This window comes from Podarcis pityusensis (assembly GCF_964106645.2).
Source record: "Podarcis pityusensis genome assembly, chromosome: 10".
Lineage (NCBI taxonomy): Eukaryota > Metazoa > Chordata > Lepidosauria > Squamata > Lacertidae > Podarcis > Podarcis pityusensis.
Window position 1 is genome coordinate 41,427,968 of NC_138035.1, and position 27,387 is coordinate 41,455,354.

At 42.7% G+C, this 27,387-nt stretch overlaps 1 protein-coding gene across 6 annotated transcripts in view; it reads left to right on the plus strand.

Moving 5' to 3' along the window:
• The first annotated feature begins 23,917 nt into the window (after window positions 1–23,917).
• Window positions 23,918–27,387, plus strand: part of PPFIA2 (PTPRF interacting protein alpha 2) — a 265,886-nt gene continuing 262,416 nt past the window's right edge. For 3 of the 6 annotated variants that reach the window (XM_080971449.1, XM_080971453.1, XM_080971456.1), the window contains exon 1: window positions 23,918–24,176. The gene's annotated coding sequence lies outside the window, so the exon portion shown is untranslated. The remainder of the gene's footprint in view (window positions 24,177–27,387) is intronic. The other 3 variants (XM_080971455.1, XM_080971454.1, XM_080971458.1) reach the window with 1 other exon arrangement.

Genomic DNA, 27,387 nt, shown 5'->3' on the forward strand with positions numbered 1-27,387 from the left:
CTTATGGATTCATTGTTAAAACCATGTTTATGGAAGACAATCTTACTCGGCCACGAGTGATCACCAAAGAAGAAGACAAGGTTACCTACTACCTGATGCTCAGAGAGAAGGAATAAAAGAAAGCAAATAAGGCACCAAGTCTTGCTCCAGTCAGTTGATTTCCAGTCAGGCCACTTTGAGGACTTTAGCTGAAAACCAGTCTGCGAGAAAAGAAACATTTTATGAATAGAAAGAGGCAATCACAATTCTTTTCTGTGGAGAAGGGACAATTATGTGGAAAACATAATTCATGTGCAATAGACCAGGTGATGCTGAGGCACATTGTCCCCATTATATTCCACTGGGACAAACCACCTCAGAAGATCAAGAAGAAATGTTTTGCTCACCTTAAGCATGGGTAGTATTATAATTCAACAAATAGCCTTTATCTACATGACTTTTCCTCTTTTCTATATAGTCTTTCATCTGTTCAAATCAAACCAAATCCCAGCAGGTGGTCATTTTAAATAATAAAAATACAGAGAAAATAAAATCTGGGAGAACTGGTAGGAGGAAAGCCCTAAGAAACCATCGAACAAGGAACATTTCAATTATGACTGTACTTGGTACATATATGCACAACTAGTTTAATCAAAAGGATTTTGTTCATCTTTCATTCTCACCAAAGGGAAGCAACCATTCACTGGAAAGGATCAAACTGTTTAGCTGTAGCATTGTGAGACATACATAATATAAAAGCTGTCAATACACTGACGTTGCAGACAGATGTCAGGAAACAGACTCCTCAAATGTTGTCCCTCACAGCAGCATAAAGCAAGATGTTGGAGTTTCCTTTTTAGACAATCCTGCAACCTCACAAGTCATATCTCAAAATGTAAGTGTTTTTGTCTCCATTTCTGCTTTCCCTTGAGAACATCTGTTGCAGGCTAGCGTACTGCAGCCTTTTTTTAGGACTGAGAAGAGTTCAAGCCAGCTGGAGGGAAGCCTGAGAGCAGAGCTGCCTTTCCGATACTTGTACCTCTCTCAGCCTTGCCCTCCAGTGTGAAACAGGGAGATACTCTCTAGGGCGCTGCATAATCACAGAGCCCCCGAAGCATCTCCCCCATTCCAGCATGGAGACTGCTAAAGGGTGGACCAGGGCAGAGGTGGTGCAGGATTCTCTCTCTTTTCCTTGAAAAGTCATGCAGCCTGAGCTTCATTCAGCATGCACGTATGAGCTGTCCACTCATTCTTCAGCCTCTTCCTTGCTAAGAATGCTGAAGAGATGGCTTCACTCCCGCATGACCTTCAAGTGTTGTGCTGTGTTTTGATGCATTGCTTTCCCAAGGTGTGCCTAGGAATTAACGCAGCCAAGGTTGTGATGGTAGTACAGTGCCTGATTTTTCTACTCTAGATCCAAGCCAGTAGATCCTTCAGTCATGCCAGTAGGAAAGGATACCCCTGAGGCTTTTGCAATTATAACAAGGACCTCTGTAGGTCTTTACCTGCAATGTTGGGCCATCTGAGGCTTACTCATTTGATCAGTTTAGAAGAGGCCTCTCATGCATCATTTGACCTAAGCAGTGCTATTCAGTTCAACAGCCACATGCCAGTGCTATCTCAGAAGTGGCAGGCGCAGGACCAGCTTGTGGGTGAGTGCAAATCCTGGGCTACCAGTTGTCCATCCCTGTTTTAATAAGCAATGCCTTTTCCTTGTGTGTGACATGTTGCACTTGATCTGGTGATAACTTGTGCTTCATACATTGATTACTTCGAGTCTTACATAGCCTTGACTACCAAGAAGGAGCAAGAAATTCCAAGAGATTCCGGTGATCTAGTAACTTTGGGTAATCTCCAAGCTGTGGGGTGTTATTGAACTGCCTTTTATCCCACACACAGCTCCATACTATATACAGCCAGGGTCTCAATCCATAGAGATATAAACTGTAGCTTGGCATGACTCAACAGTATAACTCAAATATGAATTTGATATTTAATGTGCCAACAAGTGCAAAGACTCTCTAAGTTAGGAAAATGAAAAATAGACCATTTGAGTCATCTTCTAGTTTTCTATCTTCCCTGTGTTCAAAAAGGAAAGAGGGCAAAGCTCTCTGAAACTTTGAAATATAATTTGGAAAGGAACAGAATGTTAATTGGGCATCACAGCAGGAGAAGCTCATTAATACACTTGTTGTGGGTTTCTTTGGTTTAATTTTTTAAAAATATATGGAACTGAAGAGTCTAAAATTATCCAGATGCTTAATCACTTTTTACTTTTGGCAACCAAGAATCCTGCTGATCTATAATGACTTTTGTATAACAAATATCAGGATCACCAAAAAAAATTAAGTTCTCCTTGGTGTCTGTATAGTCTGAGACAAGTGAGAATTTTCTATAAGTTTATATATAATCTTATTTAACTTGTTTCAATCATTAATTACTTTTGAGAGCACTCATTGCTTAATCTCGAAACCTTGTGAGTTATGTATTATTTAATCTCTCTGGGTACATAAATCTCATGTATTGCTGAGTGTTTTGTCACACATATTTCTTACCTTATAGGCAGAAATGTAAAGTAGAGCATTTAAGAAGAGTCAAAACACCAAGGGAATTTGATGGGTAGCTCCATCATGATACACCAGTTCCCTGTTGCATTATCAGGGCACTGATGAAGGGACAGGCAGCTTTAAGCTTCATTACTTAAACAACACCTCAGAATTGTCCAGGCCCATGGGAATTGGGGGCAAGGAGCACCAGAAGGCCAGTCCTGTTCTGCTGTTTGATATATTGCTCTTAGCTCTGTTGTATTAATTTTAAGAGATGCCATCTTGTTCCCCTCTGTGCCACTAGAGTGTCCTCACTTACCTGCCACTTTCCCTAGGTACCAATGTGTCAGGTTCTGCCACGGGGCCATGAGTCCCATGGAGGTGTTGTGCAGGGGGTGGTCAAATCCTGTCGAGTGGGAGGAGCTCAGATAGTGAACACTGGAAGACCCAGGAGAGGGCCCCATTGGGTTGTAGGACATCAATTCTGGGAGGGGCCCAGCAGTATAAGGGTTGGAAATTCAGATCCCAGAGAATGCTCAAAGAGGCTGGCAGAGAAGCTTCATACCATTCTTCTTCTGAAGATGCCTAGCCTTTTGTCTCCTTTTGAGGAGCCTTCCTCCTCTGGGGAGGTGGGTGGACCCAAGCCATCTCCACCTCCATTGCCACAGACACAAGAGACAGACACCAGCACTATCCAAACAAATTCATCCTCCACCTTAATTACTGGAGCATCAATCCTCTTCCACGTCTAATAGAAAACTCATCATCAGCTTGCTAAAGGAGGAGGCCACTACGTTATAGCTTCTGCCTGCCTACCAGCCACCCAACATCTCACTGTCTGATCCTGAGCTATTTGCCCAAATGTCTGACAATAAGATGCCTGGCAGCTGTGATATTCAATGTTGTCTTCCCCAATCAAAGCCCCTCTACTTGGTGGTAGGTCTCACTGAGTTCAGTGGAACTTATTTCCTTACTAGCTATGTTTTGGACATCCGTCCTGTTTTTACTATGCAGAAGCTCTTGTTTCATTGGCTATTTTCCAGCTGAATCTGTTTCTTATGATGTCTAGTTTGCTTGCATATCTCAATACATTATGTCTTCGGGGACTGGCTGATTTGACAAGGATTCCAGGCAATGGGGGACAAATTGTTTATAATAGGAAGCCAAAAAGAGAGGCAGGGCAACCAATCTTGTTACGAGCAAGGGGAAATCACCAAGGGATGGGGGATTATATTGGCTTTAATCCTATTACTGCAGCATATTTGTGATGGCAAACTTATGTTCAGTAAGACAGAAATGCTAAACACACTTACCAGGGAGTAAGTCCATTTGAACACAGTAGAACTTACTTCTGAGTAAATATGCCTAGGCTTGCACTATTAATTCGGATTTCCACTGCAGACAATGGGACTTCTGCATAGAAATGAATGGGATCAGGCTGCAGAGTCATTAGCTGGGGCTGATGTTGCTGTTAGATGATGGATAACAGGCCTGATTCTGGACTCAGGGGCCTTTCACGTTCCTTCTGAAGAGATGAACAGAACTTTTGCTGGCAAACTGCATAGGATTGGATACATTCAGCCTTGGTTCTTTGATCAGTGTTGACTTTTCAAGCTGTAGAAGCACAGAGACAGAACATGTTTTTGCAATCATGTGTCTGATCCATTCAGAAATACCTGCTTGGAAGCTGACTTTTCATGGCCCTCCCTGGATAGTGGTGAGAACTCCAGGGACTATATATATATATATATATATATAGTAAATGAAAACTAAAACCCTGAGTTGTGTAAATTACTTGGGTATTAGTAACAGAATTAGCCCATAGCCTTGTGTGACCAATGACCAAAAACATTAATTTCAACCCCCTGGTGTTGTAGTGTAAATCAAAGACAGAATGACCTTTCTGAGATATTACATTTATTAACACTTCAGCAGAGTAACTGTATTACTCATGACTTCTTAATGCCAAAAGATGAAATTGATTTGGAATGAAACATGGCACAAGGCTGTTAACCTTAGGATATTTCTTTCATAGAAGTCTGTAGCCTATGTTTGCAACATCCACATAAATAAAAAGCTGTATTTTCTAAAAATAATACTAATAACAAACCTCTGGCCTTCTCAGAACCTTTAGGAATATCTCTGAACAGACTTCAGTTTGTAGTTAAACTTCAATCAGTATAAAAGAACAGTGCTGAAAACTCACCCCAGAAATCTGGAAGAAAGTTTTCAGGAGGTGCATTGATCTTTATACTTCTAATACAAGTGTACAGTTTACAGCTGAATCATGGATTAGGTCATTATGGCTTTTAATACAGCCACCTCCATAATGCTGCTATTTTATATTGTTATATAATGCTAAAATATAGCAGGGTTTTAGCACAAAATAGCAGATGGAATACAGAAGAGCTATGGATCTTAGCATAATACAGTAGCATGTAGAAACAGCAACATGTAGAAACTTAGGTTGCTAATATTAGCGTATGATGCTTACAGAGCTAAATTGTGGAAGGCATTCAGTGGTCCAAGAGCATGCAACACATAGCTAATGCAAAATAAAAGTCACTGTAATGGTATCTTAACAAATTAATCAGAAATAGCAGCAGTTATTTTGACAAGTGTTATATGCATGTAAAGACTATTTAGGATGATACTTTATAACAATCATATAACAATCAGTTTACCTCCTCCTGCACTTATGATGACTTTAAGGTACGGCAGCATCCTGCCCAACTTTTTCCTTCAATCTCAGGGCATTTTTTTAGCATCTAAAGTACAGAGGAAGTCCTGTCTCAAGTCCTGTCCTTTTCATTTTGATTGGCCCCAGTTTGCATTTGGGGAAAGCAAAATGTTTGCTTGATGCTGTTCACATTTTCCTTTAAACTTTGGTTTAGACTTTGCTGTCCTCTTTTAAGGGAAACCTGTGTCTATGCAACTCATTGGGCTTGATTAGGCCAGTTACTTTAAAAAGATTTAAGGCTTCAAACTCTTGTGAGCACACTGGGATGGAGAATGGAAAGGTGGACATTGGATTTGAAGTCCTGGTAAGCTAAATCAGAATCATTCTTCAATGTCTGAACAAGCCCCAAACTGTTTCTTTGCAGAATTGCTTACTCACCTGCAGAGCCACATTCTGCTAAGAACTAGGCAGCTCCCTCATCGCCCTGAGCAGGTAGCTTCCTCTCCTATTTCCTATTTTTTATTTGGCCAGTGTGGGAAGGAAGGGTAGCATCAGTGGAAAAAGTGAGTCAAAATTTTATGCAACCTTGATTAAGAACAGTTTATAAAACAGCTTATAAAACTTTTTCGGATGGTGGTGATATTGGGAGGAGCTCCCAATACTTGTACTTGGTACTTGTTATTTTTATTTGTGGTGCTTATAATATTTATGCCATTTTAAAATAGTGATATGCAGGGCTTTTTTTCAGTCAGAACTCAGTTCTGGCACATCTCAGGTGGGTGCCATTGCCATTCTAAGAGAACAAGGGAGGCATTCATGGTGAGTTCAAACTCCTCTTTTTCTAGAAAAATAGCACTGGTGATACAGTGCCTGCTGAGGATAAGGACTCTTCTTAAAATGGTGGCCTGGCTACTCACTACTCTTTGAAGCAATGAGAAGGCCCATTGGTCTTAAGAAGACATGGGATGATGGTGGAAGTGTAACCTAGAGTCCTTTCTGAAATCTCATTTTGCCCTGAGGGAGTGGAGTGTGTGTGCAGCCCAGGCAGAAGGTGCACTCTGTACATACTCATGTAGGGTTGCCATATTTCAAAAAGTAAAAGCTGTTGAGCGTTTGGTTACCAAAACACCAAAAAAACCCACCCCACTATTTTTTGATTGACTTGCCTAAGATCCAGGACAAACAACTGCCTTTCAGAAATCCACCCCAGACATCAATTCCACCTTTGAAATTCTGGTAATGTCTGGGAAAATGTTTTTCTGAGGCTCCTAACCATACCTCCCACTACTCAGATCTGTATGAAGAGTGAGTGGTCCTTAGTCTCCTTTCAGTCAGAGGCAGGAGACAATGTCAGCCTGTTCCAGATATTTAGCCTTTGAGAGTTCTGGACATATTTAGTCAAATTTTAGATGCCAAGTTTATTTAAACTACAATAATTTACTGTTAAAATACATGTCTCATGGCAATTAATTAATTAATTGTGTGTGTGTGTGTGTGTGTGTGTGTGTGTACATATATCACAGTTAATTAACTGTGAGATATATATAGACATATAGAGATAGAGATAGAGATAGAGATAGAGATAGATAGATATAGATATATAGATATAGATATATGGGACATGGGTGGCACTGTGGGTTAAACCACAGAGCCTAGGGCTTGCCGATTGGAAGGTCAGCAGTTCAAATCCCCGCAATGGGGTGAGCTCCCGTTGCTCGGTCCCAGCTCCTGCCAACCTAGCAGTTCGAAAGCACATCAAAGCACAAGTAGATAAATAGGTACCGCTCTGGCGGGAAGGTAAACGGCATTTTCGTGCACTGCTCTGGTTCACCAAAAGCGGCTTAGTCATGCTGGCCACATGACCCGGAAGCTGTACGCCGGCTTCCTCGGCCAATAAAGCGAGATGAGCGCCGCAACCCCAGAGTCATCCGTGACTGGACCTAACAGTCGGGGTCCCTTTACCTTTACATACACACACACACACACACACACACACACACACATCCTTGTCAAACTGTCAGGGTTGGCAAGTCTATTATGGGAAATTGATCCCCATATAAGACTTCTCTGCTAGTAACTCACACTCTCACTTACGTAAGAATGAATCACTTTCCTGGAGTAGCCTGACCTGCCACCAACTCCAGGAGGGTCTGTTTTGTTGCTAATTGCTCCTAGACCAAACCATGAAAAGAGACAGGAGGCAAAGGTACAGATTAGACTGTACTCTCAAAGCAACCTTCTCTAACAAAGCTTCTTCAGTGTGTTCAGTTATGCCTTCTTCACAGAACTCCTTCTCGACGAATGCAGGAAGAACTTGACTAATATCAGCAGTAAATCTCACCACCTTCCCTCTGACCCTGATTTCTGGAAGAGGTGTTTTATTTGGGCTGGCTTTTAATACCTAAATTTAAAGAGGCATGGGATGATTTAAATGCATATATATATATATATATATATATACACACACACACACCTTATATTTCATATGACAGCTTAATCCAGTTTTAATTTTGTTCCTATGATGTACTCTCAAGGAATAGGCCACTCATCTCACTAACTAAAGGAAAATTTTAAAAAAATTGTTCACATGTTGTCAACTCTGTGCCTTAAATCTTTCCGGCCCTGTCAGTTAGCTGCTAACCATTAGCATGAGCAGTTTTCCTACTGTGTTGAATATACCGGCCATTTTCTAATGTGAAAAGCCAATGTTGACTCTTTCCAACCTGACTGTATAGCAGCCAGCTATAGCATACATGGGAAGAAATAATTTGGAGTCCACTAGCATCTCTTTGCGTTTATACCACTTGTTAAAGATGGAATTTATTACATTAACTCTGACACCCAATCACAAATAGCTCTCCAAAGTGGATAACAGTCTTTCATTTAATTGTGGGTCCACACGCTGTTTGTTTTTATTTTTTGTCAGCTGAGGGAGCAAATATATAAGGAGGAATTTGAAAGCTGTGAACAGCATATTGTGCTTTTGCCCCGCTTATTGGCGATAGGACTCCTACACATTTTGGTTTATTGGTATACTTGTGACTAATCCACTTTTGAGGGGGCCAGGAAGATTTAGCATAACAAATTAGTCAACCAAAGCTATAACTGAAAGATTGTCTAGCTCATTAAAACTTCACCTCATCGCTTGCATAAATTCATCTAATTCTCATAGCTTCCTACTTACCAAAAAACCCAGGAAATTTATTATTATTACTACTACTACTTATCTTCAGATTTATATACTGCCCTTCATCTAATGCTCTCAGGGCAGTTGACAAGATAAAAACATGTGATAAAAGCACAAATAAATAGTTAAAACAGAAACAAGAAAACAATAGCCTCCCCCCTACCAGAAACACAATTAAAACGCTGTAAAATACTAATCAGCAAAATGGCTTGGTTGACAAGCAATGTTTTTGCCTGGTGCCTAAATATATATAAGGAAGGCACTAGACTGGACAGAACATTCCACAAAAGAGAAGCTCCTGCAGAAAAGTCCTCGTGTTTCCACCCTCTGGACCTCACATGGAGGAGGAACATGAAGAAGGACTTCAGATTATCAACACAGAGTCTGGGTCGGTTTATATGGGGAGAGGTGGTTCAATTATTTGAGGTCTATGCACAAACAATGTTGAGGGTGTCTAAGGACAAACCAAGGAATGAGAGACCTTTTCAGTTCCAGGATGCTGTTCTCTCTAACTGGAAAACACCATCTCCTTTCAAAGTGAAGAGGAGGTGAGATTCCTAAAATAAAAATCTCTCTGCACAAATGTTGCAAGTCTGCTACTCCTTGATTTCTATGAGAACAAAAAAGACACCTTCATTTTCCATTAAGGATGTGCTGATTATAATAAGGAAATCCAGACACAAGGGTGCATGTTCCGCTTATGAATACTGATTGCATCATTCAAAACTACTATAATGACAAATGGACGGTCCAAGTTCCCAATGAACTGGCAAGACTAACATTAACTCCTGACCATTTATTCCAAAGAATCTTCAGACTGTAGTTTAGCGGAACATGCGAAGTCTGTCTTCCTGCAGTATTTACTGTGGCTGATTCTCTCAGATGTCAAACTGGTGCTTGGAGTTCTCGGGGTCTTTCCTAAATCTCTCTTTTTTTATATAAGATATTTATTAAGATTTTCAAAATATTACAAAATAAAGATAAAAAAAGAAGAAAATACAAAATAAAAATGGTTAAAAACAACTCAATCTTTCCATTACTTATTTTTCATTAGCTTGTTTCCCGGACCTCCTCACGCCTCCCTTTTTTGTATTCCAGTTCGGTTTGTTGGTTCAGCAAATCCTTACCCTCTTTGTTTATCCTAGTCTTTAATCTTAAAATATTGTAACATTAAATTTTTACCTATTAATAATCCATTTTTCATATTCCCTTATAGTATTACAGCTGAAAACCACTTAATTTCTATCCAACATCATTCTAACATTCATTAATTTTACAATATTTCTGTAGATAGTCTTTAAATTTCTTCCAATCTTCTTCCACCGACTCTTCTCCCTGGTCTCGGATTCTGCCAGTCATTTCCACCAGTTCCATATAGTCCATCACCTTCAGGTCTTTCCTAAATCTCAAGGTACTCCCAGGCTGTCTCTGTTTTCTGAGTAGGATCCATGCACATACCAGCAAAGCCAGGCTGCACTATTAAAGTGAATTTGGGGTGAGGAAAGTGATGGGGAAATGTATGGGATAACAATTGCTTGATGTTACATTGTATAACCATCCCCATAAACAAATCAGAACAAATGCTCAATAAACAGCAGACATCGTATAATCTCCCTGCAAACGTTGTGCAAACAAGTCTGGATACATGCTCAATAACCAGGTGATCTGGAAGTGGCCCTTGTGTAGGAAACTGAGTTGGCACGGGGGTTCTCGATCCCCTCCTGTGCCTCGTGGTAGCTGGGAGCTCCATCATCCTATCCAATCCACCATAGTTCTATGAGAACTTACTAGGGTCTTTGGTGGGAACTATTAACTTTGCTTTACCCTCTTGGCACTGGATAAGACTGCTAGGATTTTACAGCCCCAGTGCATCTACCTGCACTATTGGTAGCCCCAGGATGGTCTTGAGTTTGTTGCAGCCTTTTCCTGTGCTGCCTTGACCTTCTGAAGACTTTTCTTTACCATTTATGGTGCTACTTGCCTTTGCTTTGTGGGTTCCCCCTGCCCAGTCCCAAGAACTGTTTGGACTTGCTTCACTATGCCAGCAGGTGTTCTGCGGTCTTTTGCAGCTGCCTAATTCTATACAGAATTGATGCTTTTGAATTATGGTGTTGGAGGAGACTCTTGAGAGTCCCATGGACTGCAAGAAGATCAAACCTCTCCATTCTTAAGGAAATCAGCCCTGAGTGCTCACTGGAAGGACATCGTGAAGCTGAGGCTCCAATACTTTGGCCACCTCATGAGAAGAGAAGACTCCCTGGAAAAGACCCTGATGTTGGGAAAGATGAAGGGCACAAGGAGAAGGGGACGACAGAGGACGAGATGGTTGGATAGTGTTCTCGAAGCTACCAGCATGAGTCTGACCAAACTGAGGGAGGCAGTGGAAGACAGGAGTGCCTAGCGTGCTCTGGTCCATGGGGTCAGACACAATTAAACAACAAATTCTATACAGAGGTCGGCAAACAGTTGTAGCTCAGTGGTAGAGCATCTGTTCTGCATGCAGAAGATTTCTGGTTCTATCCCAGGCATCTTCAGGTAGGGCTGAGAATGTTCCCCATCTGAAACCCTGTAGCTCTGCTGCCACTCAGGGTCGACAATACTGAACCAGATGTGATTTGCATAAGGAAGATATCTGTGTTTCTCATGCACTGAAATATCCAAGATAGGAGACCTCTGGTTTTCCCCAGTGCAAGGACATATAAACATATTTTATTTTTTTACAAAGCACATAGCAGAGGCTGGGAACATTCTACAGAGCCCTAAAAGATCTATTGCCTTCAAACCAGAGCAATAACCCTTTCCCTATGCCTATCACATTCTGTAGAAAATTAAGGAACATTGAAGCTAGATGAGTCATGCAGTTTGCTTGTATTTTAAAAATCTACTAAGTGGTTTGGATCATCAGTCCAAAGTGACGCCCACATATTTCTTGTAAGTTTGCTAGAATTCTTTGATTGTGAAGTGTAAATGTGTGTTCATAGAGGGTATTCCAGAAATGAAATAAATAAAAATACACCACGGGCTATGTGTAGAAAGAAAAGGAATTGCAATACTATAGTTTTATTGCCTCCTAGGGAAAGTGCAGCTGTAGCAACAGCAAACATAAAAGTCTCCACACTGAGAACATATTTCATTCAGAAGCCATTTCAGGGCATCCGTGTGGCTGATGCAAAGTGTAGAACAGTCCGTGGAACTCAGCTTGTACATAATTATCTCAAGCAAACTGGGTGCAAATCCAGTATAAAAGGTAGAGATTATGTGTTGCTTAACAATGTTCTGTGTTGTGAAGTATTTGAAAAGCTGTCTCTGCCTCCCACCCCACCGCCACAGTTGCAATCTACCCCCTCAGATTTGAAGTAAAGAAATATGGATTGTATTCCATTGTTTAAATTCAGGGTATTCTGCTGTCTGGCTGCTTTCAAAAATATATTTTTGTATCTGCACACCTACAAACAAGACAGCCAAAGTCTATCCATATGCACAATGATTCCCCCCCCCCCAACAGCAAAATACTATCTCTTGCCTGGAAGAAACAACATGACTAGACTATCACAGTATTAAGGACAATGAGAGGACAATGACAATGCCATCAGTGTGCATGGGCGCCTCACAAGGGCTCCATCTGCACTACATATTTAAAGCAGTATCATTGCCACTTTCAACAGTCATGGCTTCCCCCAAAGAATCCTGGGAACTCTAGTTTGTTCAGGGTGCTGAGAGTTGTTAGGAGACCCCTATTTCTCTCACAGCGCTACAATTCCCAGCATTCCTTAGGATGAGGAATTGGTTGTTCAGCCAGCCTGGAAATTGTAGGTTGTCAACCTAGGAAGATAGCCAATCTCAGAGAAGGAAAACTCTGAGACGGACAATGCCAATTTGTGCCCCCTCTTTGCGATGTCAGGATAATCTGAAGCAGCCCGTTTGTGTTTTGGTAGGAAGTTCTGACAGTTGTAGTGGCAAGAGAAGTTGTTGCTAAAGGGAGAATGAGTCCTTTGGAGGGCTGAGGATGGTGGAACTGGAGGGCCAAAGTTCATAAAGTTCACAAAGTTCATATTGCTAAATGAAAGAAGAGGGATGGGGAGGTGTAGCCATGGACACCTTCAAAGGTAAGTAGTTTGTACTTGATCTGCAACTGAAAGGAAGCCATTATTGTGATGTCCCACAGTCTGAATGACAAGACAGATGAATTGCACCTATAATATGGAAACATTGCTTAAATGCTAAGAAAACGACTAAAGTATTTCTTTCTTTTTTTAGTTCTAATTTTGTACATGTTTGTCAAACTCAACCGTCTTCTCTCAAAATAGAGCAATGAAGAAAACTACCAAGAAATCCGACTCAAAGAGTAATCTGGCTTTCTAGGATAGTGTTGGAATATGTAAAATGTATTGAATCTTAAAGAGTTTCTTTGCTGATTGCGTTTATATCCTGCCTTTCTCTCCAAGGAACTCAAGGTGGTTTACATGTTTATCATCCTCACTTAATCCTCACAACAATCCTGTGGGGTAGGTTACATTGAGAGACAGCAACCAGCCCAAGGTCATCCATTAAGCTTCATTGCTGCGTGGCGATTTCAACCATGGTCTCCCAGGTCCTAATCCAACACTCTAACCGCTACAACCACACCCTCTAGCACTAACCTTGGTTCCACTTTCTGTACCCTCCAACTACCAGCTGTCCCAAAAAGGCTTCCTTTTGTCTTTAGAAACTCCTACTGATTCAGAACATTGGTCTGAATCTAGCTCAGTGTTGACTGGCAGAAGCTCTCTAGAGTTTCAAACTAGGATCTCTCCCAGTCCTACTTGGAGATGATGGGAATTGAACCTTGGAATTTATGCACACAATGAACATGCTCTCTGCCTTTGCCTTCCCTCATTTCCTGGCAAATGCGATGAGATGGAGCAGCTTTACCCCTGCTTGCCTTAATGAGATGCTCTTTTAGCTGTTGGGATGCAAGGAGAGGGCCCCAATCTTAGAAAGCAAAGGAAAATGTAATTGGTTAGCTCTAAACAAGCACGATGATGTTTTATTATTCTGGGCATCATTCCAAAGCATAAGGTAAACACAATAAAGCAGAAACTTCAGGTAATTCAGTGTATTAACCTTAATTGAAACAAGAGAGTTGGTCATTTAGCTCTCCCACTGTTTGTACAATACTTGATTCAGTAGGCATGGAAGAAATAGTAGATATTTACAATATACCAGGGTGTACATGAATTCATTGTGACAACATGTTAGCAGAATGAAAACATGAAGTTTAGAGGGAGTACAATGTGATGCATCACATTGCCAATTATGTATACATTGATTTACAAATTAAGACACCTGGAAGTATTTAACAGCTTTTATTAGCTTGTTGTTCTCTTTTATTTTTTAAAGAAACACATTTAAAAATGGCAGCATGTTACATTTAATTATGAACAAGTCTGTTTTCATGAATACGCCTATCATATATTAGAGAGAGAGAGAGAGAGAGAGAGAGAGAGAGAGAGAGTTTGTTTTAGACAAGTATTTTGATCCTTCCCTAACCCAGCCTTCCACTGAGTTCATGCCAATTGTGGATGGCTGAGGCCTAGCATGCAATGTAACTTCCATTATGGAAGCCCAGAAAGAATGAGCAGACTGGTGTTCTTCAAGCTATGCTGGGCACACCTTTTCTCCAGAACCTTACACTTTCTCACATTCCCTCCTTTGCCCTTCCTTCTATAGCCTCATCCATCTTATGCCTCATGTGCTTGCTCAGTCTTGTGTGCATGCCCTGTGTGTTCTTGGAAGACAGTGTCACAGCAACTTGCCTGCTGCTCCTTTCATCTTGCACCCTGAGTGGAAGCTGGTCAGGAGAGACTGGAAGTGAGGAGGTGAGCCAGCAAAGATCCAGGAGAGAGAGGAGGAGGAGGAGAGAATAAAATGCTAAGAGGAGAGGTGGATGGACAGAGCTGACAGGGGTTGCCACAGAGGAAAATCTAGAAACACAGAAGTAAAGAGGAGTCACTGAGGAAGGCCTGGGGCCCCGCAAACCTCCAATGGTTAGCTTAAAGGTGTTAAGAAGAGATTCTATGAGGCAGAGGACCGATGCTACAGTAAAGCTGTAGGGCTGTACTCAGAAGCACCCAACTGAGGAAATAAAACATGAAACAAACAGGATTGATGGTGACAAGAGCACCCAGGATTGTGAGAGTATGGGGCTCACCAGGTGGTGTCTTAAATTAAGAGACACCCTGAGGCTCCGAAGATCCTGCAGAGAGGGGTGGAGCAATCCTGACACGTGTTAAGTTTAGTTGTGGTTAGAATTATTTAGCTAATACTCCCAAAGCTGAAACTATTCACCATTGCCGTAACAGATAACATTTCACTGCCGTATTAAATGAGTAAATTTTGTCTCTGTGTGTATTCAGTAAATTGTCCCCCCATTTTAAGGGATGCGGGTGGCGATGTGGGTTAAACCGCAGAGCCTAGGACTTGCCGATCAGAAGGTCGGCGGTTCAAATCCCTGCGACGGGGTGAGCTCCTGTTGTTTGGTCCCTGCTCCTGCCCACCTAGCAGTTCGAAAGCACATCAAAGTGCAAGTAGATAAACAGGTACCGCTCCGGTGGGAAGGTAAACGGCATTTCCGTGCGCTGCTCTGGTTCACCAGAAGCGGCTTAGTCATGCTGGCCACATGACCTGGAAGCTGTACGCCAGCTCCCTCAGCCAATAAAGCGAGATGAGCGCCGCAACCCCAGAGTCAGCCACGACTGGACCTAATGGTCAGGGGTCCCTTTACCTTTACCCCCATTTTAAGATCTGCATGATTCTAAGTTACTAAGGTAAACCTGTCCCTGTGTCCTAATGCCACTGCCTAGAAATACTAACTCATGTGACTCTTAGAATTTGTATATGGGAGACATGTACCTCCTGCAGAGGCTTGCGGACATTACCCTTAGGGGTATGCAATATTGAGCTGGTAGAACCTCTGCTTTAAATGCAGAATGTCTCAAGTTCAATCACTGGCATCTCCAAGTAGGGGTGGAAATGTCTCCTGTCTGAAACCCTAAACAGCTGCTGATAGTCAGTGGAGAGAATGCTGAGCTAGATGGACCAATAATCTGACTCAGTAGAAGGTGGTTGCTTCCTAGGTTCCTAGATGTTCCCATGTTCCAGAGATCAGACTTCAGTATAAAGCACCTTCTTTGTTTCTAACTGCTATGGACAGCAAAAAGGACTGTTGCTATGGGCAGCAAAAATAAATAGACAAAACTACTCCCTGTATTACTCTATGAGTGTGTAGGTTTCATAAGTGCGCCTTCACTAAAGAGGCCTTTATCTATTCATGCAATGACTAACATTCATGATTTTTGCATTTTGGATATGGAAGCCCTTGTTTTTAGATGCATGGATCGAGGCTACAGAGACAAACCAATAATGTAAATGAGGCTCAGAGCCACACTGACTGCCAATAATATTTCTTTTGACTTCAGTAATTGGCTGTTACCTTCCATTACAGGGATAATATTTAAGAATGAATAGCTTATTTACATTTCCGTTCAGATGGCCTCCATTCAAGTAGTATGGAGCCCACTTTTGGAAGGAGGACTAAATATTTAATCATTTCCTGTGCAATTCTAGACTTCCTCTTTATTCTCCCAAGCTAGAAATTGATCTGATAAGTAGCTACTGTCAATAAATCATAAATTATCCCCCACCCCAATCATCATTTATGCCTTTCTTCTGAGATTGTATGTTTGCAGTCCACTGTTAAATGGATCTGTGCCACTAAATACACCAGATGACAAAATATTGCTACAAAAGAGTAAATAAAAAGTAAGGAGCATGGGGAATAAAATAAACTACAACTTCCTGGGCAATGCAATAAAGTTAATGGGTTGTATCCAACTCATGGTTACTCAGAGAACACCCATTGAAATCAACAGACCTAAGTTAAGCATGGCCATTAATTTCACTGTGCATAATGTAGCTGAATACTACCCTGCATTCTTAGAGTGGTATCCAACTAAGGAGTTCCAAGGTGTTCTCAAATTTCACTTTTTCATTTTCTCTATGGACTGAAAAAAGGAAAAGTTTTGGAGGAAGGGAAAGCTCTCTTAACATTTTTATCTATTCCGACTATGCAAAAGTTATTAAACTGTAACTATAATAGGGGTTACTATTATTAAACTGTTAGTCCTCCTATGCAGACTGGAACTCCCATCATAGAATTATAGAATTGTAGAGTTGGAGGGGTCTCCAAATGTCATCTAGTCCAACCCCCTGCAATGCACGAAACAGTTAAGTCCGCTGTCTGTGGAAAGAACTGTATGGCTGGAGCTCTGCTCCTGAATCTGATCTGGCGGTGTGACATGCTTCTACTTAGGGTGCTGGTCAGCCATGTCCTTTTCTAGGATACTCCATTGCATCCTTCTCCTTTACTCTGCAGTTTTCCATTCTCCCTGCCTGCCATATCAGCATTTCATGCCCATTGAGCATGCTTAGTCCTATCCTTTAACTTTATCAAGCCCTGTCCACAAGTAATTGTGCAAAGGATCACAGCCTTTACAGCTCTAGCTGTTTCTGTCTTTACTTCCTGCTATTTTTAGTGCAAGCATTTCCAAGACAAAACGAGGAGGGTGGAGAAGGGAAAAGAACTGACCAAATGCCTGTGTTTTTGAGACCATTCTCCAAAGCTGCTGCTTGTTCATGCGCATGAAGCTGGATTAAGTAATCAGCAGCTGCACTGATGCAGAATTATAGCAGCACTTCTTCGACAAAAGACTACACGAGCTCAAGATGCAAAGTGTTGAATGGAAGAAGCAGCAGACATTCCACCCAGTTGTCCTCTGTGGAATAACGTTAATGAAATTTGGCAGCGGTATGAATGGCTCGATGCCCATGAACACAATCCTGCACACAGGCACACTTAAGCTCATTAAAAGCAATGGCTTTAAGTGCACCTAACACTGGTTTGGGCTGTGGTCCGTGTGTTTTCATTCTTTGCTATTAAGAGGTAGATGGTCCATCTTAATTTAACAGACTGATTTTCCTCTCCATGCTTCAGATCAAAGAAGCAGAGTCAAGGAGAGAAGAAAAATGATTCCTATCCTTCAGCTTGAATGTTGTCCTTTTCTTCGTCCCAGGAAAACTGCCAAGCTCAGGAGTGGGTTTTCTGGGCAGAGATACCCAATTTAGTGCCTTCAAGACGTTGTTGAACTACATTTCCCATCTTCCCCGGCTATAAGCCATGCTGTTTTGGGCTGATGGGAGTTGTTGTCCCACAACATCTGGCAGACACTGCCTTAGCTAGCCTTGTTTTAGGGAGAAGACTCTGATCAGCATGCACAGCACTAAAAGGGGGCTTTGATGTGCATTTCAACAACACGTTGCATCCATCTTGAGAGCAGACTCCCACTCCTAAACTGCTTGTTCTCATTTGTGTGGCTAATTCTGCATGTGTACAGTCAAGACATTATGCACATAAATACCATGTGCGGATTTGGGAAATGTGTGGGATTGAAAACAATAGATAAAGCAATGCACAAATATGATAAATAATAGAATCAATAAATTGGACTTAGGGGATTGTGGTCAGGACTCCTGTTTTTTTGGCTGGCCATAATTCCCCAGCCCCAGTGCTGGATTTCCACACAAACAAAGTAGGCTGTATACAGATGATGGCCTCAGATTATAATGGGCCTCTAAATACAAGAGGGGAAAATAATCCTAAATTTCAATGACTTTGCTCTAAAAAAACAACTAATCACAAAATTGTGTTAAATGTTATGTCACATGTAGGACACATGCAGTGCACATTGTATTGGCTGTTCCATTTTGTAAGTAATGAGTTTTGTGTTTAACTGCTCTCGTGTTGCTGAACTTTAAAAGCTACATGCTAAGTAGCAGATCATAAGGGTGTTTTCATATAAAGGTATTTCGTATATAAATAGGCTTATTGCTAGATGCAACTTTGAGTTAAGTCGTTTGTTTTTGTTGCACCCATGCCTATGTACTGGTATATATGCAAATGTAAAAGTTAATTATTTCAATTTTCATTGTCCTGTCTGTTAGAATAATGTCATGAGGCCTCTTATACTTCATATAGCTTAAGGCCTCAGCATAGGCACCCAAAATCAAAGGCCTAGGTAGCTCAAGTGATATATCAGCAGAACAGTACACATATATATGCACACTTCCACCTGCCACACGGAATTCCACCCCCTCCCTTTTCTAACTACATACACTATGGCATCGGGCCATATTTATTCGACTAGAGGAAAGAAAATTTTTATTGCTTGAAGAGACCAGGAGATCATTTATTCACTTCAGGGAATCTTCTCTCTTGCTTTACATGGCCTTTTTAATAAAGAAAAGAAATAGAGTTCTTCGGTTAGGCTACTCTAATTCCAGAGTTATTACAAAAGTAATTATAAAGGTTATACGTGACATGTTATTACAGCTTTGATTTGTTATTCCCAATGACTTACCGAACCAGGCTGCCCAATTCTAACTATATTTATTTGAAAGCAAGTGATGATGGGTTTCAGAACGAACTTCCACCAGTAAAGGGATTAGGATTATAAAGCTAAAGGCCGCAGTTGATTGAATCAGGCGTTTGAGCAGGAAGCTGCCTGACTCCACTCTGGCAGGCAGCAGCTCTCCAAGATCTCAGGCAGATATATTTTATTCTTTTCTTCATCCATTCAACAAGATTTATAGATTGTTGAATAATAATAATAATAAAAATGATCTCAAAGTTGCTTGCATGATATAGACTATTCATAAGCAAATACCGATAAAACATTTCCCACCTGGTTCTTTTATTATTACCCAAACAAGTTTTCTGGGTGGTTTCCATAAGCAATAAAACACAAAGAAGCAATCCACTTAAAACAAACAGCATAAAATTAAAACCAGCACACAACACAGAGCAAAGGGGAATGTGGTGGGGGGAAATAGAAGCACCCAACAGATAGTCATAAAAAAGCCGGGGGGGGGGAGAACAGGGTGGTCTTTTCCTGGTGCCTTAAAGACCCCAGAGTAGGTAGGTCACTCCAGAAAGGGCGTTCCATTAGCTTCAAAAGCAGAGAGGTCAGAGATTGATCCTTATCCCTTCTCTACACAGAGCATGAGCTTTATCATGCAACTATAATCCTTCCCCTTTATTCTTAGGTCAAATCCACACCATACATTTAAAACACATGACTTCCCCAAATAATCCCCTTGGAACTGTAGTGTACCCCTCACAGTGCTCCTGTTCTCAGCACCCTTAACCAACCACAGTCCATAGGATACTTTGGGGGGGTGCAATGAGCTTTAAATGGATGGTGTGCACAAAAGGCGATGAAATTACATCCCATGTGATTATAAGCTTCTGAACAACTCTGCATGTTGCACAGCCTGCACGTTTTCACATACCGTATCTGTATCTGAGGGAACATTTAGTCTGATCAGTTGCTGGATGAGAGGTTGCCCAGGAGCCCTGGTTAAGCAGCCACTCCTTCTCCGAGGAAGTGTAGGAGGCAAAGGATAATTTTCAACAACTTGTCTTCTTAAGAAGTGTATAACAGCACTTGCAGATCTTTCAGGCCCTTGATCTACAATACTATGCCACACTACAATAAAACATGATGAGATGACTCCTCCAAAGCACAACCTATAATAACAGAACTTTGCTAATTCCCATGAGTGTAAATACTCAGTCTGGAGGTTCAGCAGCTGGCTGCCGCAGGGATAGAAATGGACAGGGAAAACTTTCTCTCTCTCTATAGTTTTTATTAAATTTTCTGCTTTACAATTTTGAATACTTATTTAATTATCAATGATTTCCCTTCTTCTCTTTCCGTGGTACATTTTGCATGCCATACATCCCAGCATATTTTACATAAACTAAACCATTCAGTATTCCATTATTGCACCCATCAAAACTAATTTACACTGTTGAATTTATCTTAATGCTGCCAACGTTTTCAAGTGAACACATTTCCCCCATATATTCAATAAACATTTTCCCATCTTCTCTAAACATATGTTCTTCTCCCTTCTCTTATTCTATATGTTAAGTCTGCAAGCTGCACATGTTCCATCAGCTTAAGTTGCCGTTCTTTTTTAGATGGGACCTTGCTCGATTTCCATTTTTGGGCTAACGGGAAGACCTCTACATGTGAATATTTAATCTGTGGACAAAAAACAAGGGAGAGCCTTTAAGCGCTATCTGTAGGCTTCTATGAAGCATCCTGACTGTCCACCACTCAAAAGTTGTTAATGCTCTTATGAATCTAGTACCTGTGTACATATGTGAATGGAAGCACCTAGGCTTGAATGCTTCTTTGAATTCTACCATAAGTGGCTCAGAACATGGAAAAAGATGAAGCAAAAGTCACATGCATTTAAAACCTTGGGCTTCGCCAAAATAATCCTAGAAACTGTAGTTGACCGACTCACACACCCCAGAGTTTCACTTCCCAGCACCCTTAAGCTACAGTTCCCATGACAGAGGGGAAACCATGTGCTTGAAATGTGTGTTAAATGTGCTTTAAAGGGGATGGTGTGGACATCGGTGGTCCCAACATACCTGACTGTGGTGGGTGAGCAGGAAGAGGCTGCAATTCTTTGCACCCTTAGTTAGGCACACAACTCCCATGCAATTCAGTGGGCTTTACTTCTGAGAAATAGGTACGCAGGTGGCGCTGTGGGTTAAACCACAGAGCCTAGGACTTGCCAATCAGAAGGTCGGCGGTTCGAATCCCCGCAATGGGGTGAGCTCCAGTTGCTCGGTCCCTACTCCTGCCAACCTAGCAGTTCAAAAGCACAAAAGTGCAAGTAGATAAATAAGTACCGCTGCAGTGGGAAGGTAAATGGCATTTTCGTGCATTGCTCTGGTTTGCCAGAAGCGGCTTAGTCACGCTGGCCACATGACCTGGAAGCTGTACGACCACTCCCTCGGCCAACCAGAGTCGGCCACAACTGGACCTAATGGTCAGGGGTCCCTTTACCTTTACTTTAACCAGCCTACACCAAGGATGAAACTAGGCTTTATTTCACCTTGGTCAAACACCCAGTTTGGCACCCCCCAAACTGCCTACACTGCACTCCTATGACCACCTCACGGAAGTGAGACTCATTGACGTCTGTAGTATAGGATTGCATTTCTGGCTGATTTTATTTGGCAAGAGAACTTCTGCAGGACTCCCTGCCGACTTAAACGTCCTTGAGTTCTCGTTTGCTCCAGCCCCATCTGCATGAAGGAGAAACCCGTGCCCTAAAGTGAAGACAGAACAAAAAAGCCTTATTTTGTATGGTGTTTTTTTTCCAAAAGCGGGGAAAATGTTGTCGCGGGCTACCTGGCCGCCGCTCCATCTTGCCTTGCCATCTCTCCCTCTCCTAACAACCGGCCGTCCTTGGGGAGGGAGGGGGCGGATGGCGGAGCATCCGAGCTGTGAAAACGCCGCGGCAGCATCTGGGGAACTGGCTGCGTGCGTGAGGCAGAGAGAGAAGCCGACGTGATTACTTCAGAATTTATTTAAAGACTGGTGGAAACCACTGCAGCAGCTTCCAGGGGAAACCCCAAGCCCTGAAAAAGGGAGCGATTGCGTACCGTGCACGCCTTCCGCTCCCCGGATTCCCACGTTCCGCAAACTCCCGAGTCAGTCAGTGAACTGATCTCTTTCTTCGCTCCTCTCGCAGGCATTCCGGGGCGGCTTCCCAGCAGATCTCCCTCTCCTTGTCAGATGATATAACTGATAGCAGCGGCTCTCCGAAGATTACAGGCAAGGGAGGGAAAGGAGGGAAGACCCCCTTTGGCTCCTCGGATTAGATCAACCCGGTGGCCCTGTCGTTGTAATAGCCTCTTGGAGATAAATTATCCACGCAGTGATAATTATAGAGATGTATGAAAATAACAGGGGAGGGGGGATTAGCTAAAGCAAGGAATAGGAACAAAGCAAGATACCTTAAACTTAGCCAGAGCATTGGTCCATCTAGTTCAGTGTTGGCTACACAGACTGGCAGCAGCACCTCCAGGGCCGGATTTAGGTTTGAAGGAAGCTACTGAAGGTAATGGGGCCTTTTATATGTCCAGCTGTTCTTGGTCAACAACAAATTGTCGCTGTTTTTTGTGTTGAATATATGCTATATGGTAATTTACGGACCTAATAGGTATCTAAAGCCATTTGCACATAAAATACTGTATGTATTTTATCAAAGTAATTGATGTAGAAATGAGCAAACCAGTGATATTTTAGGGAGCAGGCTAGCAGGCGGGGCCCATTACTTACATCATAGGAGCCTACACAACACAAAACACTGTTGCTGTAGGTAGGTTTATTTTACTTGTTTTTTATCTTATATTTTAGAAATGCACATCCAGGTATTTTTTTCCCTTTAAATTTTTTGGGGACCCCCAAGAGAGTGGGGCCCTAAACTATAGCTTGTTTAGCTTATATGTAAATCCGGCACTGAGCACCGCAGGCGGGCAGACTGGGGAGATTCCCAGCCCCACCTGGAGATACCAGGGACTGAGGCAGAGTGGTATAGTGGTTAGAGTGTCAGACGGCGACCTGGGAGATCAGGGTTCGAATCCCCCACTCGCGATGAGGCTGGGCCAGTCACTGCCTCTCAGCCTAAACTGCCTCACAGGGTTGTCGTTGTTGGGATTAAATGAGGAGGGGGAGGACAGTGTGAGCCACCTTGGAGAAAAAGGTGAGGGGGGGGGACTGTTGTAGTCCAGAAGGCTCGGAGGGGCCAGGTTGCCAACACCGCTTTGTTCCATGCCTGAGAACTCTGTGTACCCCTTGAGGGCGAAAGAAAGGCAGGATATGTGTGTGTGTGTGTGTGTGTGTGTGTGTACATGATGTAGGGAAATATGGAACTGCAATATGTGGCTCTCTTGCTGACGGCCGATATGGATTTCCTGAAATATTTGTAAATGGGGGGGGGGGACGGTTATTCCTCAATGAATGCATGCACCTGTTCACCATCAGAGTTGATTTTCAGCCTTTCTGGTAATGATGCAGCGCCAACACTCAGCGGCTGCAGTTCTTAGTTAACGAAACCCGCAACAACTGCGCGGAGGTTTAGGGGCTGCAATCCTATACTCCGCTTACTTGGCAGTGATCTCATCGGGGCTTACCTCCGAGTAGGCATGCATAGGGCTGCGCTGCTAATTCTGAGAGGAATGCACCGGATCCCTCCTCTATTTCCTTTACCTCTTACTAAACGCCACCGAACAAGGTGCAAAATCCATACATAGGATTGCGCTGCGCGGGTAAGGACGCATATACATATATATATATATATAGCGCAGGCCATTCCAGCTGTCACTCCGCAAAGTTTAATTCCAAGAAAAGCAAAATCCCTGCTTTCTTTCTCCCCCCCCCCCTTAATCCGCTGACTTTCCCAGCCAGGGAGGGGGGGAGAGGAAAAAAAGGGCTGCTGGAGCTTTAAGAGACGCCTCTCCCCCCGCTCCTCCTCCTAACAATGGTCTCAACCGCGCTCTAGCTCCTCAAAGCAAAAAAATTGTAATATGCCATTTTTTCCCCATGGATGTTTCCCCCTTTCGGCTGCCGACGAAGTGACAGGCGGAGGAAAATGCTGAGGTGCCGCCGAGCCGCTCCTGCTGGCGGCCGAAGCGGGTGGCGGGCTGCGCTGGGGCTGCCTTCCCTGAGCAGGAGCGGCGGCGTTGGCGTTGGTCCTGGCAGCCTTGCCCGGGAGGCGAGTGGAGGGGCGGCGGCGGCGCCCGGCTGTGTGTGAGCGCCCAGCGGAGCCAGGGCGAGGACCACCGATTCCCGAGAGACGCGCGGAGAAGACCAAGCTTTAGGTATGTTGCAAAGCCAGATCTCAACCCCCCCCCCCGCCCCGCACATCCCATTGCAAAGGGAAAGGGAGGTGGTGGGGAATCAGCCGGGGCTGCTGCCTTTTAAAGATTCTCCTTGGAAATGGAGATGCCAGTCTTTCAATGAAGTCAACTTCTTAAGGCTATTTTATTCCCTTATAGGATGGGCTGGGTTTCTGGGTGGCAGATGTTGCAGCTGCAAGACTTAGCTCTTAATACCAAGACTTTGGTGGTGGAGGGTGGGGGGGTGCAGATAAGTGGAAAGGATCTCTCTCTCTCTCTCTTTTTCCAACCCTCTACGTTCTTCTTCTTCCTTTAATTTTTCAAAGGTGATCTCACAGTTCAGCTGAAGCAGCGCGGGAGGGAAGGAGTTAACTAGGAGGAGAAAGATGCATGCAGTGTGCAAGTCAGACAATGGCACGGATTTTCCTCCAGGAATTGCTCTCCGTGGGTGAAGTGAGGTGTAGCTGACAGCATCTGGAAAGGGGAAGGTGGGGGGCGGGAGAGAGAAGGTGAAGAAAATCGCAGGAATTGCTGGTCGCTGCAAGAGCAGCAGCAGCGGCGTCTCTTTGGAGGTGCTGTAAATATGGTTGGGTGAAGTAGTATCCGAAGGGCAGGGTGAGTTCCTGCTGATGATGTCACGGCAGGCACAGAGCAAAGGGGGATGGCGCGGATGTAGCCGAAGGGGCAAAGTAGCTCGTGCAATTAAAGACTTGGCTTCCCTGAAATGAAATTGCACGCAGGGCTCCCAAGGGAAGGGTTTAGCAAGAACAGGGGAAAGTCACCTTATAGTACCATCTTCGGAATATAGAAGAAACCACACCCCTCCCACACCCTGATCCTTTGAAACTGGAAGCCTTCAAGGTGAACTATATCTGAACGGTAGTGTGATAAGAAGGGAGCCTTTGTTGAGCTGTCAGTTGTGCTCACAAATTGCTCCTCTCGCATCCCTACAATTAAAAAAGGAAGAATGGCAATGAACATGTGTCAGGGAACAAACGTGACTGACCTGTGGAGCGGAGTGAATATTACTCTTCTGATTTCTGAGCTTTTTTTTTCTCCACCTGGGGCATTTGATATCAAGAGGTAGAGAGAATCTGGTGGGTGGGGTCAAAATGAAAGAACTAGGATTGACTTGCTGTGCTGTTTGCAGAGGTTTCATACACACACACACACACACCATCCTCTCCATGGTAGTGATTCAGAATAAAAAGAAATTTTGATCAAATTAAGGATTGATACAGGTTGCCTTTTGCACATCAGAAAGCCCCAAAGTTGCGGTCTGTAATGGTCTGTTGTTTGGGGTGGAGTGGATATATACCATTATATATATAATTGCTTCCTTATGGTAACTTTGAATTATGCAAGTTGTTTTAATTTTCCATGCATCTTGGAATAGTAAATCTCATCACTGGACTTAATGGTTAATTTACTTTACCAACTGCTCTAGCTGATGTGTTGCAGTTTGCACTAAACCATGTATGTGAGCTTTGTGTACCGGAGTAGGCCCATTGAAATTAATACACATGACTGACATAGGGTTATTAACTTCAGTGGGTCTACTCTGAGTAGGACTAGCATTGAATGCTACCCATAGCACTTTGTACAATAATGTAAAACACATTGATAAAAATTGCTTTTATAGAAAAAGCAGTCATCTCAAATGGTACTTTCTGTTAGTACTAGTACTGTATTGTGAAACCATATCCTGGGGCAGGCTCAGTAGCAGAGCACATGTTCTGATTGCAAAAGGTCCCCAGTTCCATCCCTGATATTTAAAGTTAAAGATTTCTGGTTTGGGAATGACCTCTGCTGAGATGTTGGAGTCACATGGACCAGTGATGGATATGTTACCCAAGAAATGTTGGAGTTTTCTTGTTCCAGATAGACAACTGTGCCCTTTCCCAGGATATGCCATTCCCCTCCCACAGGTTCACAGAATGGAAGAGAAGGAAAGGGATACAGGGGGTCATCTAGTTCAACCCCCTGCAAGGCAGAGGTCTTTTGCCCCACCCACAACTCTGAGATTGTCTCATGCTGTACCAACTGAGCTATCTTTTCCTACCCAAGTGTTCTGTGCTCATTGAGCATGCTCAGTCCTGATTGGGATGTCTTCTAGTTTCTCCTGTCACCACAAAAACTTGTCTTCCTCTTTTTTTTATATCATGGGGTTCCCCCAAGCCTCCAGATAAGAGGAATTATTCTGTGGGAGTGGTGCCAATTTTGCTAAAGAAGGATGAACGTTCAGGCTGGGTTACCGATCAGTGATTTAAAATGCAGCTGAGTCCTCCTTTTTCTCAATTTGAATTGAAGCAGGTTTGGGGGAAACGCAGCAAAATGCAGTATTTCATAAGAAACAGCAGGGTAGATAGGGATTGTAGCAAACCAGGAGCACACTGGATGCAGAGTATATGAGAGTGTGTGCACCACTTCAGAGAGAAGGAGTTCGCTATTATAGGATATTATAATGGTTGATATTGTCCAGCTGAAAGTTTGCCAAAGGGTCTACGTTAACTTTTGGTTATTGCCCCTTATAGGAATCTTGTTACTTCTGGAAATGCAATATTCTTTATTGACAGAACTGATGCATGCAAACCCAAAGAGATCACGGAAAAGAATTCATATTTGAATTCACCATTAAACAATTTTTGCAGTGTAAAAAAAGTTCAAAGAAATTTACTCACAAAATCCAAGTTTTAAGCTTGATCTAGGATTCTTTATTTACTAAGCTTTGCAACCCCAAACAATGAATTACAGGATCTCCAAGAGCTGGGCATTGCAGACGAAACATTAATTCCATGAGATGTGCAGTCAATCAAGATTAGCTGAAGTGGAATTAGATGCTCATGTTAATATGAAAAGTCATGAATTCCTCTATTAGTGCCCAACTCAGATTGTCACTCTGTACCTTTCTCATGCTATATCAGACTGAGTTTCTTACTGACTTATTTTGTAATTCTATTTGCTAGGAGAAAATACATCCCTGGGGGGTAAACCCCAATCCCATTTGTTTATTTGTTCTGCACTAAAAAACAAACAGTGGCATTAAAAGCATTTCAGACCAATAACCACAGAGCTCTGTGCTTCATTATCTCTGTCTTGCTGTCCGTTCAAGTCATCTTGTAAGGTGAAGGCACTTGATAGGCTTGTGAGCTTTGATGTAAGTTTGTTAATCAATTACCTCATCAGAACATTT